At 42.7% G+C, this 16,907-nt stretch overlaps 1 long non-coding RNA gene across 1 annotated transcript; it reads right to left on the bottom strand.

Moving 5' to 3' along the window:
- Positions 1 to 238: 238 nt before the first annotated feature.
- LOC144309575 (uncharacterized) lies at positions 239 to 13,327 on the bottom strand. The gene is made up of 3 exons (XR_013375535.1): positions 13,082 to 13,327; positions 10,367 to 10,487; positions 239 to 682 (listed from the first exon to the last, which is right to left on the bottom strand). It is a non-coding gene; the product is annotated as an uncharacterized LOC144309575 (long non-coding RNA).
- Positions 13,328 to 16,907: the final 3,580 nt, after the last annotated feature.

Genomic DNA, 16,907 nt, shown 5'->3' with positions numbered 1-16,907 from the left:
AGACTGGCTTTTTTTCCATTGTATATTCTTTCCTGCCTTGTGAAAGTTTAGTTGACCACAGAGTTGAGGGTCCATTTCTGACTTCTATATTCTGTTCCAAGGATCTGTGTGTCTTTGTGCTAGTAGGACACTGTCTTGATGATGATATCTTTGTCATACAGCTTGAAGTCAGGAATTGTGATGCCTCCAGTTTTGGGATTCTTTTTCAACATTCCTTCAGCTATTCTGGGTCTTTTCTGTTTCCACGCAAATTTGGGGATGGTTTATTCCAACTCTATGAAAAAATGCTGATGGTATTTTGATACGGATTGCATTGAATGTGTAGATTGCTCTGTGTAGTATAGATATTATAGCAATATTTGTTCTTCCAACCCATGAGCATGGGAATTTCCATTTCTTTGTGTCCTCCTCAATTCCTTTCTTAAGTGTTCTACAGTTTTCAGAGTACAGATCCTTTACCAAAGTGGTTAGGTTTCTTCCTAGGTATCTTATGGTTTTTGGTAGAATTGTAAATGGGATCAATTCCTTCATTTCTCTTTCTTCTGTCTCATTGTTAGTGCACAGAAATGCACTGATTCCTGTGCATTGATTCTGTATCCTGCCAGTTTGCCGAATTGCTGTATGAATTCTAGCAATATTTTGCTGGAGTCCTTTAGGATTTTTCCATGGAGAATCATGTGATCTGCAAAAAGGGAGAGTTTGATTTCTTCTCTGTTGATTTGGATGCCTTTTATTTCTTTGTGGGTTTTTTAAGTTTTTATTTATTTCTTTATTTTTTAAAATTTTTATTGCCAAGGCTAAGACTTCTAGCATTATGTTGCACAACAGTGGTGAGAGTGGACATCCCTGTCGTGTTCTTGAACTTAGGGTAAAAGATCTCAGTTTTTCCCTGTTTTGGATGATATTTGCTGTGAGTTTTTTTTAATATGGCTTTTATGCAAATGAGATATGTTCCCTCTAGCCTTACACAGTGGACAGTTTTTATCAAGAAAGGATGCTCTATTTTGTAAAGCACTTTTTCTGCATCTATTGAGAGGATCATATGGCACTTGTCCTTTCTTTTACGCATGTGGCATATCACACTGGTTGATTTGTGTATGTTGAGCCACCTTGCATCCCAGGAATAATGCCCACCTGTTCGTGGTGAATAATCCAGGTAAATGGGCTGTTGGATCCTATTGGCTAGTATCTTGATAAGAATTTTTGCATCTATGTTCATCAGGGGGAGTTCTTCTTTCTAGTTATTTTTCTCAGTGCAGAGTGGCTGTATGAGCGGGCGGTGTCAAGACTATCAACCATGACCTGACTAAATTTCACCCAGATGATTCTGCCGAGGGTCAGAGACCAGAAATTGAAAACAGATCAGACAAAATAAAATGAAAGGACAACTAAAGTGAAAAACAAGTTTAAAAAAAAAGTAGTAAAAAATAAAAGGCCATGAACCTAAAAAAGAAGGGAAAAAAGGAGGGAAAAAGAAGAATAGAAAAAGAAAAAGAGAATAAGAAAAAAAGGTGGGGAGGGCGGGACTGGGAGATGGTGGTGGTGAAGAAGTTGTAGTGGAGGGAGAATGTAGGGGTCCGGAGGGTGATTCTCTTGTTTCTGATATATTAAGTTCTGTATTATTAGAAGATGCTCAGTCCCAAATTTATATAAACCAGAAATACTTGTAGAGGGCCCCAACATTGACCACCAAAGCATAGATGAGATAAAGGGGGGGGCAGAATGGGAATGAGGAATCTCACAGAATGAAACAGCATGGTATAATACTTGGTTCTGGGTGCATACTGGGTCATGTTTTAGAAGGTATTAACTTCTGCCATTGTAGAGCAAAATGAGGCAGCGAAAACAAAAACACAAAACAAAGAAAACATATCTTGCATATCTCCCAAAATTAAACTGAGTATGTTGAAGGTAATCTAGAAGTGGAAAATACATCAAGGTCTGTAACTGTAGAAATATGAAAGTCAGAAAGGAAGAATCTTAAAAATGAAGAGGTGGTAAAATATTGTAGTTAAGGTGGGAAAAGAGAAAAAATTGGAAACTTACGGTCTGATCTAATGCTTTCCTGGAAAAGGGAGGAAAAAAATTAAAAAGGAGGGGTATACTCTGGTTCTATAAACTGTAAATCCCTCAACTTCCCCTGGAGCTTTCCAGTGTTGGTCCGCCAAGAACTTGCTCTTCCCCTGTCCTTCCAGCTGGTCTTTTGGGAGAGGGGCCTGTTGTGCTGATTCTCAGATGTGTGCACCCAGGTAGCTACCCCACCCCATGCCAGGTGCAGGGCTCAGTGGGAGCTGTTTATTCTCTGAGGCCGCTGTTCCCTGGCGACCCCACTCCGCCCCAGGCACAGGGTGACACAAGGAGGAACAACAATACTGGCGGCAGCCAGTTCTCCAGCTCTGGAGTCAGCTCCCACAGTAACTACTACAATTTCCCAGTCCACACTGGCCTCATTTTCCGGGGGCGGGTGGTGCTGATCTGCACAGCTAGGGGCGCCCGGGCGCGGGGGGCAGGAGAATCCTCACTGACCTGTGCCCTCGTTGCCTCCACCTGTCCCAGGGAGGGGGGAGCACCGGATCCTAGGTTGAGTTCCCCGGTGCCCTGCTGTCTGGGGCCTGTGCTGCTGGAATCATATTCTCAGGGCGCGGCTCCCGAAAGCAGCAGGGCACAGTCCCCTCCGTCGGGAGCCTCTGCCTGAGCTTCTCCCGAGGCCCGCCGGCCCGTACTCCATCCAACCCTTTACCGAGCTCAGCCCACAGTCTATAGAACGCTCTCCCGCAGGGTGCACTTTCTCTGTTAGGGACTCTGGGAGACTGGAGGCTCCACTGCCCCTCCTGCAATTCTGCCCAAGTTCCCTACTAATCGCCTTTCCATCTGGGACAAACCTGGTGCGGATTTTTAAAGTTCCTGCTTCTCAGGGACTGGGCTTCCCTGTCCCGGGAGGCTTTTGCTACCCGGACTTAGCCAGGCTCCACGTGGGGGGCTCCCCCCCCACCCCCCGCTTGATTCTTTTTTTTAATTTTTTTCCGCCTTCCTACCTCGTTAGAAGCAAAAACTCTTCTCTCTGGAGCGTTCCAGCTGTTTTCTCTTTAAATCTCAGAGTGAGACCTAGATAACCTTCAAATCATCCTGAAAACCTATAAATTCCACCTGAGAGGAATTCGGAGGCTCCGCGTGGAGAGGGCTGTATCGCCAGGGAGGGGGATTCCAACAGTGCAGGCCCCAGAGCCCAGGCTGCCGGAGGACACAGCCCAGGATCCGGCGCTCCCCGCGGGACAGGCAGAGGCCGGGAGGGCACAGGACAGCAAGGACACTCCTGCCGCCACTACCCTGAGCAGTGCAGATCAGCGGCCCCGCCCCCGGAGAATCCAGAACCCTGCGGACTGGGAGCTGCGGTAGCAGTAACTACCGGGCTGGACTCCAGGGCTGGAGAGCTGGCCGCTGCCACTGTTCCTCCTGGGGCCTCACAGGATAAACAACCTCCACTGAGCCTCACGGTGGCCTCACAGGATGAACAGGTTAAACAACTCCCAATGAGCCGTGTACCAGGCAGGGGGCTGAGAAGCTCCCCCAGGTACTCACACCTGAGAATCAGCACAGCAGGCCCCTCCCCCAGAAGACCAGCTAGAGGGAAGAGGGAAAAGCAAGTTATTGACCAAGCAGCACCGGAAAGTCCCGGGGAAGTCGAGGTATTTACAGTATATAGAATCAGAGGATACTCCCCCTTGTTCTTTGTCTTCTGTTCCCCCCACCCCATTTTTTTTATTTTTTCTTCTTCTTCTTCTTCCGTTTTTATTTTTCTTTTTTCTGTTCTCTCTTTTTCTCCTTTTTCCAGTACAACTTGCTTTTGGTCACTCTGGACTGAGCAAAATGACTAGAAGGAAAAACTCCCCTCAGAAGAAAGAACCAGAAACAGTCCTCTCCCACAGAGTTACAAAATCTGGATTACAATTCAATGTCAGAAAACCAATTCAGAAGCACAATTATAAAGATACTGTTGGCTCGAGAAAAAAGCATAAAGGAGTCAAGAGACTTCATGACTGCAGAATTTAGATCTCATCAGTCAGAAGTTAAAAATCAATTAAGTGAGATGCAATCCAAACTGGAGGTCCTAACCATGAGGGTTAACGAGGTAGAAGAATGAGTGAGTGACATAGAAGACAAGTTGATGGCAAGGCGAGAAACTGAGGGAAAAAGAGACAATTAAAAGATCATGAGGATGGGTTAAGGGAAATAAATGACAGCCTCAGAAGGGAAAATCTACATGTAATTGGGGCTCCCGAGGGTGCCGAAAGGGACAGAGGTCCAGAATACGTATTTGAACAAATCATAGCTGAGAACTTTCCTACCTGGGAAGGGACACAAGCATTCAGATCCAGGAAATAGAGAGATACCCCCCTAAAATCAATAAAAACTGCTCAACACCTTGACATTTAATAGTGAAACTTGCAAATTCCAAAGACAAAGAGAAGACACTTAAAGCAGCAAGAGACAAAAAAATCTCTAAATTTTATGGGGAGAAATATTAGATTAACAGCAGACCTCTCCACAGAGACCTGGCAGGCCAGAAAGTGCTGGCAGGATATATTCAGGGTCCTAAATGAGAAGACCATGCAGCCAAGAATACTTTATCCAGCAAGGCTCTCATTCAGAATAGAAGGAGAGATAACGAGCTTCCAAGATAGGCAGAAACTGAAAGAGTATGTGACCACCAAGCCAGCTCCGCAAGAAATCCTAAGGGGGATTCTGTAATAGAAAGAAGAAGTCCAAGGGAACAACCCACAAAACCAGGGACTGAATAGGTATCATGATGACACTAAATCCATATCTTTCAATAGTAACGCTGAACGTGAATGAGCTTAATGACCCCACCAAAAGGGGCAGGGTTTCAGACTGGATAAAAAAGCAAGACCCATCTATTTGCTGTCTACAAGGGACTCATTTTAGGCAGAAGGACACCTACAGCCTGAAAATAAAAGGTTGGGGAACACTGTACCATTCAAATGGTCCTCAAAAGAAAGCAGTGGTAGCCATCCTTATACCAGATAAACTAAAGTTTATCCCGAAGTCTGTAGTGAGAGATGAAGAGGGGCACTATATCATACTTAAAGGATCTATCCAACAAGAGGATGTAACATCATCAATATTTATGCCCCGAATGTGGGAGCTGCCAAGTATAACAATCAATTAATAAGCAAAGTTAAGACATACTTAGATAATAATACACTTACACTTGGTGACTTCAATCTAGCGCATTCTACAATCGACAGATTTCCCAAGCACAACAATATACAGAGACAAGAACTTTAAAGTTTTCTTTCCTTATTTATTTATTTATTTATTTATTTATTTATTTATTTATTCATTCATTCATTCATTCATTCATTCATTAATTCATTCAGAGAGAGAGAGACAGGCAGAGGGAGAAGCAGGCTCCATGCAGGGAGCCCGATGTGGGACTCGATTCCGGCCCTCCAGGATCACGCCCTGGGCTGCAGGCGACGCTAAACCGCTGCGCCACCAGGGCTGCCCGAGACAAGAGCCTTAAATGATACACTGGACCAGATGGATTTCAGAGATATTTACAGAACTTTATATCCAAACGCAGCTGAATACTCATTCTTCTCAAGTGCACATGGAACTTTCTCCAGAATAGACCACATACTGGGTCACAAATCAGGTCTGAACCGATACCAAAAGATTGGGATCGTCCCCTGCATATTTTCAGACCATAATGCTTTGAAATTAGAAATAAATCACAAGAAGAATTTTGGAAGGATTCCAAGGATGTGGAGGTGAAGGACCCTCCTGCTAAAAGATGAAAGGGTCAACCAGGAAATTAAAGAAGAATTAAAAAGATTCATGGAACCTAATGAGAATGAAGATACAACCGTTCAAATTCTTTGGGATACAGCAAACGCAGTCCTGAGAATTAAAAAGATTCATGGAACCTAATGAGAATGAAGATACAACCGTTCAAATTCTTTGAGATACAGCAAACGCAGTCCTGAGGGGTAATACATCGCAATACAAGCATCCATTCAAAAACTGGAAAGAACTCAAATACAAAAGCTAACCTTGCACCTAAAGGAGATGGAGGAAAAAAAACAGCAAATAGATTCTACACCCAGCAGAAGAAGAGACTTAATAAAGATTCAAGCAGAACTCCATGAAATAGAGACCAGAAGAACTGTGGGACAGATCAACAAAGCCAGGATTCGGTTCTTTGAAATAAAGAATAAGATAGATAAACCATTAGCTAGCCTTATTAAACAAGAGAGAGAAGACTCAAATTAATAAAATTATGAATGAGAAAGGAGAGATCACTACCAACACCAAGGAAATACAAACGGTTTTTAAACCATATTATGAACAGCTATATGCCAATAAATGAGGAAACCTGGAAGAAATGGACACATTTCTGGAAAGCCACAAACTACCAAAACTGAAACAGGAAGAAATAGAAAACCTGAACAGGCCAATAACCAGGGAGGAAATTGAGGCAGTCATCAAAAACCTCCCAAGACACAAAAGTCCAGGGCCAGATGGCCTCCCAGGGGAATTCTATCAAACGTGTAAAGAAGAAACCATAAGTATTCTACTAAAGCTGTTCGGAAAGAAGAAAGAGATGGAATACTTCCAACTCATTCTATGAGGCCAGCATCACCTTCATTCCAAAACCAGACAAAGACCCCACCAAAAAGGAGAATTATAGATGAATATCCCAGATGAACATGGATGCAAAAATTGTCAACAAGACACTAGCTAATAGGATCCAACATTACATTAAGAAGATGACTCACCATGACCACAGGGGATTTATCCCTGGGATGCAAGGTTGGTTCAACACTCGTAAAGCAATCAATGCGATAAATCGTATCAACAAGAGTAAAAACAAAACCATGTAATCCTCTCAATAGATGCAGAGAAAGCATTTGACAAAATACAGCATCCATTCCTGATCAAAACTCTTCAGAGTGTAGGGATAGAGGAAACATTCCGCAGCATCTTAAAAGCCATCTATGAAAAGCCCACAGCAAATATCATTCTCAATGGGGAAACACTGAGAGCCTTTTCCCTAAGATCAGGAAGAAGACAGGGATGTCCACTCTCACCACTGCTATTCAGCATAGTCCTAGAAGTCCTAGCCTGAGCAATCAGACAACAAAAAGAAATAACTGGCAAAGAAGAAGTCAAACTCTCCCTCTTTGCAGATGACATGATACTCTACCTAGAAAACCCGAAAGCCTCCACCCCAAGATTGCTAGAACTCATACAGCAATTCAGCAGTGTGGCAGGATACAAAATCAATGCCCAGAAGTCAGTGACCTTTCTATACACTAACAATGAGACTGAAGAAAGAGAAATTAAGGAGTCAATCCCATTGAAAACTGCACCCAAAAGCATAAGATACCTAGGAAGAAACCGAACCAAAGAGGGAAAGGATCTATATATACCCTAATAACTACAGAACGCTTCTGAAATAAATTGAGGAAGACACAAAGAAGATGGAAAAATATTCCATGCACATGGAGTGGAAGAATTAATATTGTGAAAATGTCAATGCTACGCAGGGCAATTTACGTGTTCAATGCAATCCCTATCAAAATACCATGGACTTTCTTCAGAGAGTTGGAAGAAACCATCTTCAGATTTGTGTGGAATCTGAAAAGACTCCGAATAGCCAGGGGAATATTAAAAAAGATATCGATAGCTGGGGTCATCACAATGCCAGATTTCAGGTCGTACTACAAAGCTGTGGTCATCAGGACAGTGTGGTACTGGCACAAAAACAGACACATAGATCAATGGAACAGAACAGAGAATCCAGAAGTGGACCCTCAACTTTATGATCAACTAATATTCAACAAAGGAGGAAAGACTATCTACTGGAAAAAAGACAGTCCCTTCAATAAATGGTGCTAGGAAAACTGGACAGCCACACACGGAAGATAGAAACTGGACCCTTCTCTTACACCATACACAAAGACAAACTCAAAATGGATGAAAGATCCAAATGTGAGACAAGAGTCCATCAAAATCGTAGAGGAGAACACAGGCAACACCCTTTTTGAACTCAGCCACAGTAACTTCTTGCAAGATACATCCATGAAGGCAAGAGAAACAAATGCAAAAATGAACTATTGGGACTTCTTCAAGATAAGAAGGTTTTGCACAGGCAAAGAAACAGTCCACAAAATTAAAAGACAACCTACAGAATGGAGAAGATATTTGCAGATGACATATGAGATAAAGGGCTAGTATCCAAGATCTGTAAAGAACTTATTAAACTCAATATCAAAGAAACAAACGATCCAGTCTTGAAATGGGCAAAAGACATGAACGGAAATCTCACAGAGGAAGACATAGACATGGCCAGCAAGCACATGAGAAAATGCTCCACACCACTGGGCTTCAGTGAAATACCAATCCAACCCACAATAAGATACCACCTCACACCAGTGAGAATGGGGAAAATTAACAAGGCAGGAAACAACAAATGTTGCCGACGATGTGCAGAAGGGGGAACCCTCTTGCACTGTTGGTGGCAGTGTGACCTGGTGTAGCCACTCTGGAAACTGTGGAGGTTCCTCAAAGAGTTAAAAATAGAACTATCCTATGACCCAGCAATTGCACTGCTGGAGATTTACCCCAAAGATACAGATGAAGTGAAAAACCTGCACCCCGATGTTTATAGCAGCAATACCCACAATAGCCAAACTGTGGAAGGAGCCTCGGTGTCCACTGAAAGATGAATGGATAAAGAAGATGTGGTCTGTGTATACACTGGAATATTACTCAGCCATTAGAAACGAGAAATTCCCACTATTTGCTTCGACGTGGAGGGACTTGGAGCATATTGTGCTGAGTGAAATAAGTCAATCTGGAAAGGAGAAACATTATATGGTCTCATTCATTTGGGGAATATAAAAAATACTGAAAGGGGAAAGGAGAGAAAATGAGTGAAAATATCAGTGATGGTGACAAAACATGAGCGACACCTAACTCTGGGAAATGAACAAGGTGTAGTGGAAGGGTAGTGGGTGGGGGGTTGGGGTGACTGGGTGACGGGCACTGAAGGGGCACCTGATGGGATGGGCACTGGGTGTTATGGTATATGTTGGCAAATTGAACTCCAATGAAAAATAAATAAAAATAATTAAAATAAATAAGTAAATCTCAGAGAGAATTCCTAGGTTTTCAGGATGATTTGAAAGTTATCTAGGTAAGTTGGTGGGGACAGGTGACTTGGGGACCCTACTCCTCCGCCATCTTGCCCTGCCCCTCGTCTGATGTTTTGGACCTTTCTTTGCTCCATAGATTTGCTAGATGCAAGCCTACGTTGGTTTTCTGTGAGAGAGGTCTGCTGGACTTGTTCAGGAGGTGACTTGTCCTTCTAAAGATGCCAGGTCAAGGTGTGGGGTTTAGCATAGTGGTTTCCAGCCTTCCTTGGAGGTGCTGTGTTTGCCTCCGAAGCCAAACTGCGCTGGTGGGCAGGACGAGGGAGTGGTGGTGAAGTACGTAGTCGATGGCATCACCCTGCCCTCTTGTCCCTGGGGATGGAATTTCCAGCCACTGCTGTTCAGGAAGCCCTCTTGGGAAAGCAAACAATCTCCTGTGTCCCTAGCTTTTGTCAGTTCACTACCTTTAACCTGCCTGTGCCTAGCCTGTCAGCACATCCAGAGCCACAGATCTGTATTTTATCTCTGGCCAGTGGCTGGGATTCCAAACTCCAAGTTTTATAGGGCCTGGTAAGGTGCAGACCCATTCCTCTATCCCAGATAAGAGGCTTGGGGCATGGCCAGCACCATCCCATCCCTGAAAAGCAGTAGCACAGTGGGGGTGCACAGTGGGGGTGCAGGCTAGAGTTTATTGTAGCACTCAGCAAAAAACTGCAGCCTGGTTATCGGGTGTCTGTACTTGACTCAGTCTCTTACTCCCTTATGTCCCAGAAAAGCCATCGCAGAGGCTTGAACCTATTGTGGCAGACAGCGAAAAGCAACAGCCAGGTTTTCTGCAATCTGCTCCATTCTCTGCTTTCAGCTAGTTTCTACCACAGAAAAGCAGCTGCTATGTGCACACTGAGGTTTACACACACACAGACACACACACACACAGCTATCTACCTATCTATCTATCTATCTATCTATCTATCTATCTATCTATCTATATCTATCTATCATCTATCATCTACCTATCATCTCTAAACAGACCATAGGTGGTGACATCTCTAGACCCCTATTCAGCAGGAAGAAGTTATAGAAGATGATATTCCACTCCCAGCCAACTTGAAGATTTAATGGTCAAAATAATTCAGAGGGGAAATGATGTGGGGGACAGAGGCAAAAGAAAAATTAAATGGCCTTACCATTCACAGTCCATTGACAAGTCTTTGAAACAAGCAGAGTGACACTCTTGTAGGAACCAGCTGCCTGAATGTTAATACTTTGTGAAGGACAAAAGGCAATCTTAGCCCAACGCTCAGGATCCTGTAGGTGTATTTTAACATTATAAATTCCTTTAGAAATTTCCGGTATCTCCTCTCCCCAAGACACATATTGGCAATCATTCCCCTAAGCATAGGACCCACCGATATACATCTGAAGGGTCTCAAAACTACGGGCTTATTAGACAGTAATAAGTGACCTTTCCCCAACAATAGCTAGCCCCCTCAAGGTCCTGGAAACCTGTTTCCAAAATTCCTCAGAGATTTATGGTATTCCTAACTTCTCCCAACTCCCAACTATATAATAACCACCCCTTAATATCCTATTGTAGCTCTCCCACAGGGCCTGTCCTGTGGGACAGCTTCAATAAAACCACCTTTTTGCACCAAAGACATCTCAAGAATTCCTTCTTGGCCACTGGATTTCAACCCTAACGTCTCTCCTACATCACTCTAGTCCAAAAGAAGGATGAAAAATGGATGTTAGGTGGTCATACAAATGAGACACAGCCGTGTCTACCATCATTTTAAATTTGGAAGGTTGGCTCAGTTGGCAGTGGTTTTAACAGTGCATCCATGCATCCAGGCAAAATCCAGGTTTCAGTGGCCTATCCACCAACGGGGGAAGGAACTTGTGACTCAAGTTAGAGTCACAGAACCACTGCGTCCCATTAGGAGTCAGTCATCTAATTCTAGGCCTCCTTGAATTGCACTTAAGATATCAAGGGCTAGTCAGTCTTGTAGGGCCATCTTTTGAATTTGTATAGGGATCAAAGGAGTCCAAATCCAGGGGCAATTTCTCTTAGCAAAGTTTTTGTCACTCCAGTGGCCTTTTTATCCAAATGAATGGAGTACTCCCTGTATTATCTTTCCCTGGTTATTATTTGGGTATAAAAAATTTCCCCTCATTATAAAGCATTTCTGAATATGCTTGTTCCTGGGCTATGTGAATTTTTTGGTCTGAATAGACTGCCCTCATGGACCTTATTGGAGGTAAGATTGGTAAAAGACAGAATATTTGCCTATTTGTGCTGCCTGCTTGGGCCATGTGGTCTACTGAATTGTTTTTTTTACATTCTAGGGTCATATCCTTTCTGCTGTCCTTTGAGGTGGTTTACAGCTACCTCCTCAGGTAAGTGTACAGGGTCGAGAACAGTTGTATTTTCAGGCTTAATATTTGATTAGGGAATTCTGGCTTGATAATGATCCCCTTTCTTCTAAATTGCTCCATGGATGAGGAAGGCATATTTGGAGTCAGTACAAATATTTTTTAAGGCTTTGTCTTAAAAATTGCAAAGCACAAGTGAGCACTACTAACTAACTCTGCTTTCCTGGCTCCTATTTGCTCTGGCCTCAATAGTCTGAGTTAGACCAACTATAGCTTACCCATCTTTTCTTATTCCCTTTTCCATGAAACTGCTGCCATTGGTAAACTGGTTGTCATCTGCATTTTCGATAGGGGAATCTTTTAAATCTGGTCGACTAGAATAAACAAGATCAATAACCTGTGAACAGTTATGCTCTATAGAAGTACAAAGGTCAGGTCCAGACATAAAGGTAGCTGGGTTTAAAGTTTGACAGTATCTCAGGCATATCTATGAGCACAGCCTAGTATTTAATAAGTCGGCCTCTCATCATCCATTGGTGGCCTCTGGTATCTAAGACATTCTGGACCTGAGGTGAAGTCATTAGAGTCATGGACTGTCTCATAGTGAGCTTTGAGGATCCTTCCACCAGGAGGGATGTTGTATGCTTGGCTAAAGCCTCCACTCAGCACTTTTGTATCAACAGAAGTGGCTGAGGGATAAAACCATCATGGAATCTTCTTTGTTTGAGGTCTATCCTTAACAATATCTTAGTTACAAGGAATCACTGGCAAGTGGGAGAAAACTTGTCTCAAGAAATAAGGGCATCCCCAAGTGCATCATCCAATCCAATCATAAAGAAGGAGAGGTCATCCATTATCTCCAGAAGTCCATAGTTAACCCTAGGGAGTGGGGTATGCAGTGGCTTTTGAGGAGTGATTTTTGTCATCGTAGCCACACAGATTTAGTCAAGGTGCTAGTTGAATCATACGATTGTTGGGGAGTCAATCACATTTTCAGCTCTTCAAATAATCATATGCCCATGGGGCGGTGTTATTATCCCCACAGAGTAACAAACAAGAGGACTGTGTATACGTGAGCTATCGTGGCAATTTCTCTGAAGTTTGCCTCAAGTTGTCTAGTGTAGGCAAACAACAAACTTTTAAAGACAATCTTAACTAGGATTTAACATCTGCAAAGATGTGTTATTGAAACTTAATTTTTCTGTCTAAAATCATCCTTATTTTCAGAGATAGCCAACTCGAGACTAATTTGTTTGCAAAACAAATAGAATTTTAACAAAGCTGACCTAATCATTTACATAAGTTCAACAACTGCCCATATCGATCTTTTAGAGTCTGTTTTGCTGGAACTTTTACAAGGAATCTAGATTGAACTTTTAGTAGCCCCTGTAGGCCAGAAGCCAAGATAAGTGCTTGCTGTCAGACATGCCTGCAATACCTGTAGACTTGGGCGGCTTTGTGTTCACAAGGCTCCCAAAGTATCCTGAGGTTCCTGCTGCACCTGCCAGAAAGTGACATTCTTTACTCACCTGGTGAGGCTGCTGGGAACTCTGCACACAAGGTATCAGGCCAACAGTTCCAAGGGGGCTTTATGGCTCCAGGTTTCATAAAGTCATAAACTGTGTAGTCATATATGAGTTTATGTCTGTCTCTCTGAAATATGACATTCCAGGCAAAGTCTTGTAGAATAACCAATGTTTCCAGTGGTGTCCTGTTACAAAGAGAACAGATTCCTGGAGAGCTTATGCAAATGACTATGATTGCCATGGAAGAAAGAAAAATTATTGAGACCTTTCGGATCTCAGGGGGTTCAGGTAGAGAGAAAAGTTAAATGCTTCCATTTGTTCACAAATGAATTATCAGGTTTCTGTACATCACAGATAGCTTAAGAGAAGTTTTCCTTAATCTGGAAGTGTAAACAGACAGCCAGCAATGTTTCAAGCAAGAGCTACAAAACTGTAATCTTCTTCCTAGTTCATTTAGTCCCATATTACTAATTCTTGTTCAGTTTGAATGCAGCTTATTAATTAGTTCTGGAAAATTCTTACCCATTTCAGGTTTGGTCTTAAAGATATCAAATACCTATATTTGTCCCAAAGTCCTTTTATGAATCCCCTTGAAGATAAAAGTCATTTTGCAAGAGAATAGAAACAATTATAAATGACAAAAACTCAGAAATGGCCATTGTTGATGGTCTGTTCATTATGATGCAACTGACAAGGAAATACAGTTATTTCTGTGACACATAACACTTCAATAATCAGTATACCAAGTGATGACTTTATACAAGAACGTAACATGCCAAATAAACAAGCCTGATTAGTCAAGGAGACTTCACCTGTGATTTAAATCTTGGGGAAGCTTGTTAAAAACCTTAGAACGTTTCGGGGTGGCTAAGTTGGTTAAGCATCTGCCTTTGGCTCAGGTCCTGGATGGAGCTCCAATCCGCTCCCTGCTCAGCGGGGAGCTTGCCTCTCCCTGTCCTTCCCCCTCTGCCTCTGCCCCACTCATGCTCACTCTCTGTCTCTCTCTCAAGTAAATAAATAAAAATTTTATTGGAAAAAAAAAGCCTTAGAAAGTTTTAAAGCATAGCCTAAACCAGATTAGAGATCACCAAGGACCCGATAAAGGCAAAACAGAAACTGTTTTTTCTGGGAGGACAAAGGGAAAAGAAAACAACTTTGTTTACATTTTCATATCAAGAGCAAACCCACAACTCAAGAAAATTTTGTATTTTTAACACAGAGAAAGCAGACTTTCAACCTTATACCACTGTACTTTTTAAATCCATTCATTTTGATCTTAGTGCTGCCCTGACCATACATAAAATTCCTTCCCAAAGATTGCCCTTCACAAAAACCTTTTTATATCCAGATTTTGTCCCAAACCACTTCTCTCCAAACAACCAGTCTCATTCAGGACAAAACTACTTTCTTTTACCTTCAACAAGAGTGTCTTCCCTTTCCTTTGATTGTTCTTACACATACAGAGCTGCTTCTCTGATGCCCATCAGTCTTAATTAGCAGAAGTTTAACTCTTAGAAACCTTAGTCTCCAGTGAAAACCAAGTAGTAACCAGCTGTGGACAGTTATCCCAGATCTCTTTAGATGGCAAATTTATTTATTTATTTATTTATTTATTTATTTATTTATTTAAAAATATTTTATTTATTTATTCATAGAGACAGAGAGAGAAAGAGAGAGAGAGAGAGAGAGAGAGGCAGAGACACAGGCAGAGGGAGAAGTAGGCATCATACAGAAAGCCTGATGTGGAACTTGATCCAGGGTCTCCAGGATCACGCCCTGGGCTGCAGGCAGCGCTAAACCGCTGCACCACCGGGGCTGCCCTAGATGGCAAATTTATGAATCAGTTAAGCACAAAGCATCTTTGCCAATAGCCTCCAATATCCTTAGTGTGTTTACAATACGAAGTCAAAAGCACAAATCTTACATCCTTTAATCAATGCTTTAGCACTTTGTTCTATTTGGAAAGACCTAAATGTCCAATGAATTTGGTCCCATTTATCATCCAAGCAAAACTTTAAAGTTTCAGATTACCAAATACTTTGAAAGCTATCTTGACAATTACCCATGAAAACTTTGAGGCAGATCAGAGTAACCACCACTTTAAGTGTGCTAACAAATTGCAATGCAGATAACACAAGCTTATTTGATCTTCAGCAAATCTAGATAGAATACAAGTGTCATATTTAATGCTGATAACTCTAAAGACATGTCTATTTTAATTAAACCAGCAAACCTAAATTAGTTTAAAGGGCAAATATATTCCACCTGGGTCCACTTAAAAGGTCAATTTACTCCCCATTGTCAGTTTTTACCTGGGGCACCAGTGGGGAAATCTGAAGTGAGCGATGTATGCAGGCCACAACCAAAGTGGCGCAGAAACAAGAGGAGGGGAAGGGGAAGACAGAAGAGGCAGAGTGCTGCCAGAAGTCAGAGAAAGAGGGTCTGGTTTCAAAACCTCATCAGCTCTGACAGAGTGGTAGATGTCGTTTGTGGTGTGTTTTGTTTTGTTTTTGTTTTTGTTTTCCACCAAAGTGAAAATATGTGGTCCATATCAGGCCAGAGAAGACAGGGAATTTCCCTGAAACAAGAGGAGTTTTGGCAGTTGCTTGGGAATATTCCACAAAGTCCCTATCCCAAGATAGACTAACCACAGTTGGCTCCAATTATAGCCATTAGCCTGGAAATTAGGGAGAAGCCCCCACATCTATTAGGAGGAAGAACAGTGAGAGAGAGATGGGGGCGGGGGGGCGGAGGGAGGGAGGGTGGGAGAGAGAGTGCCAGAGCGCCAGTGTCCCCTTCATTGTGGATGGCCTGTGCTTTCTCCAACCTGGGATCTATCAGGAGGGGGCCTATTTAGATAATTATCATCCAGTATGTCAGGAGGGAGTTTACTAGACTGGTTACTGACCAAACAAGGGCTTCTACAAGAAGCCCTTAGGTCCAGATCATGAATTAGAGCCCTGTTGCCTGCAGAAGGGATCTAACCAAAAATGCTACTGTGTTACAGGAGATCAGTCCTTTCCTAAATTTTGCAACCTGACTTGTTTCCCGGGGGCTAAAAGGCATCCCAAGAGAGAGTCCTTGGGGACTGAGGAAGAAGCCTACTGAGGTCATGCTCCTAGAGAAGTAGAGAAGGTCTATTACCAAAAATCCCTCCCAACTCCCACGTGGCATTCCAGGAAGGATAGGTCAGAGGTTCCATGTGTCAAAAGCAACTGGACGTGTGTCTTTACCAAAAATTGCTATGGATCACCATCCTGCCTTACCGTGAAGGCATCCTGCCATAAAAGTCCCCATAGGTCTTCCCCATTGCATCCCAGGCTACAGGTGGGTGCCTGGTGAATGGACTGAACTACCACCCAATCCATGCCAGAAGGCCTTGTTATTGCCTGGCCAGGAGGGTTGTGCCTTACTTTTCCTTGCCTTCAAGAGCCCATGGAAAATATTGGGAAACTTTTATAAGGAGAAATCACCCAATTTTCTAGCTTTAGTAGTTATTAGTAGAGGACATTGACAGAAGACAGTAGAATTAGAAATCCATCATGGTCTAAAGGACATTCCAACACCTGTGGTCTTTACAGCCAACCTCTCTAGGAAATGGTCCCTAGTCAGGTTTTAATTCAATCCAGTACTGGTTTTAGCCAGCTCTGAGTGGATATCCTGTGGTCAGAACCAGCTAGACCAGGGATGTGAAAGGGATCACATTGGACCAAATGAGGAGGAAACCTCACACAGGAGTCCTAAGATTGGCAGGTATCCTGGTGATTTAGGTGGCTGTCCTGTGCCCCAGACAGACAATTTTGTATAAGGACAAGGAATAGAGAGAGAG

Source organism: Canis aureus, unplaced genomic scaffold, assembly GCF_053574225.1.
Source record: "Canis aureus isolate CA01 unplaced genomic scaffold, VMU_Caureus_v.1.0 ptg000087l_RagTag, whole genome shotgun sequence".
NCBI classification, from domain to species: domain Eukaryota; kingdom Metazoa; phylum Chordata; class Mammalia; order Carnivora; family Canidae; genus Canis; species Canis aureus.
The sequence above is the reverse complement of the archived record's forward strand: the minus strand, read 5'-3'. Positions and strand labels throughout refer to the sequence as shown.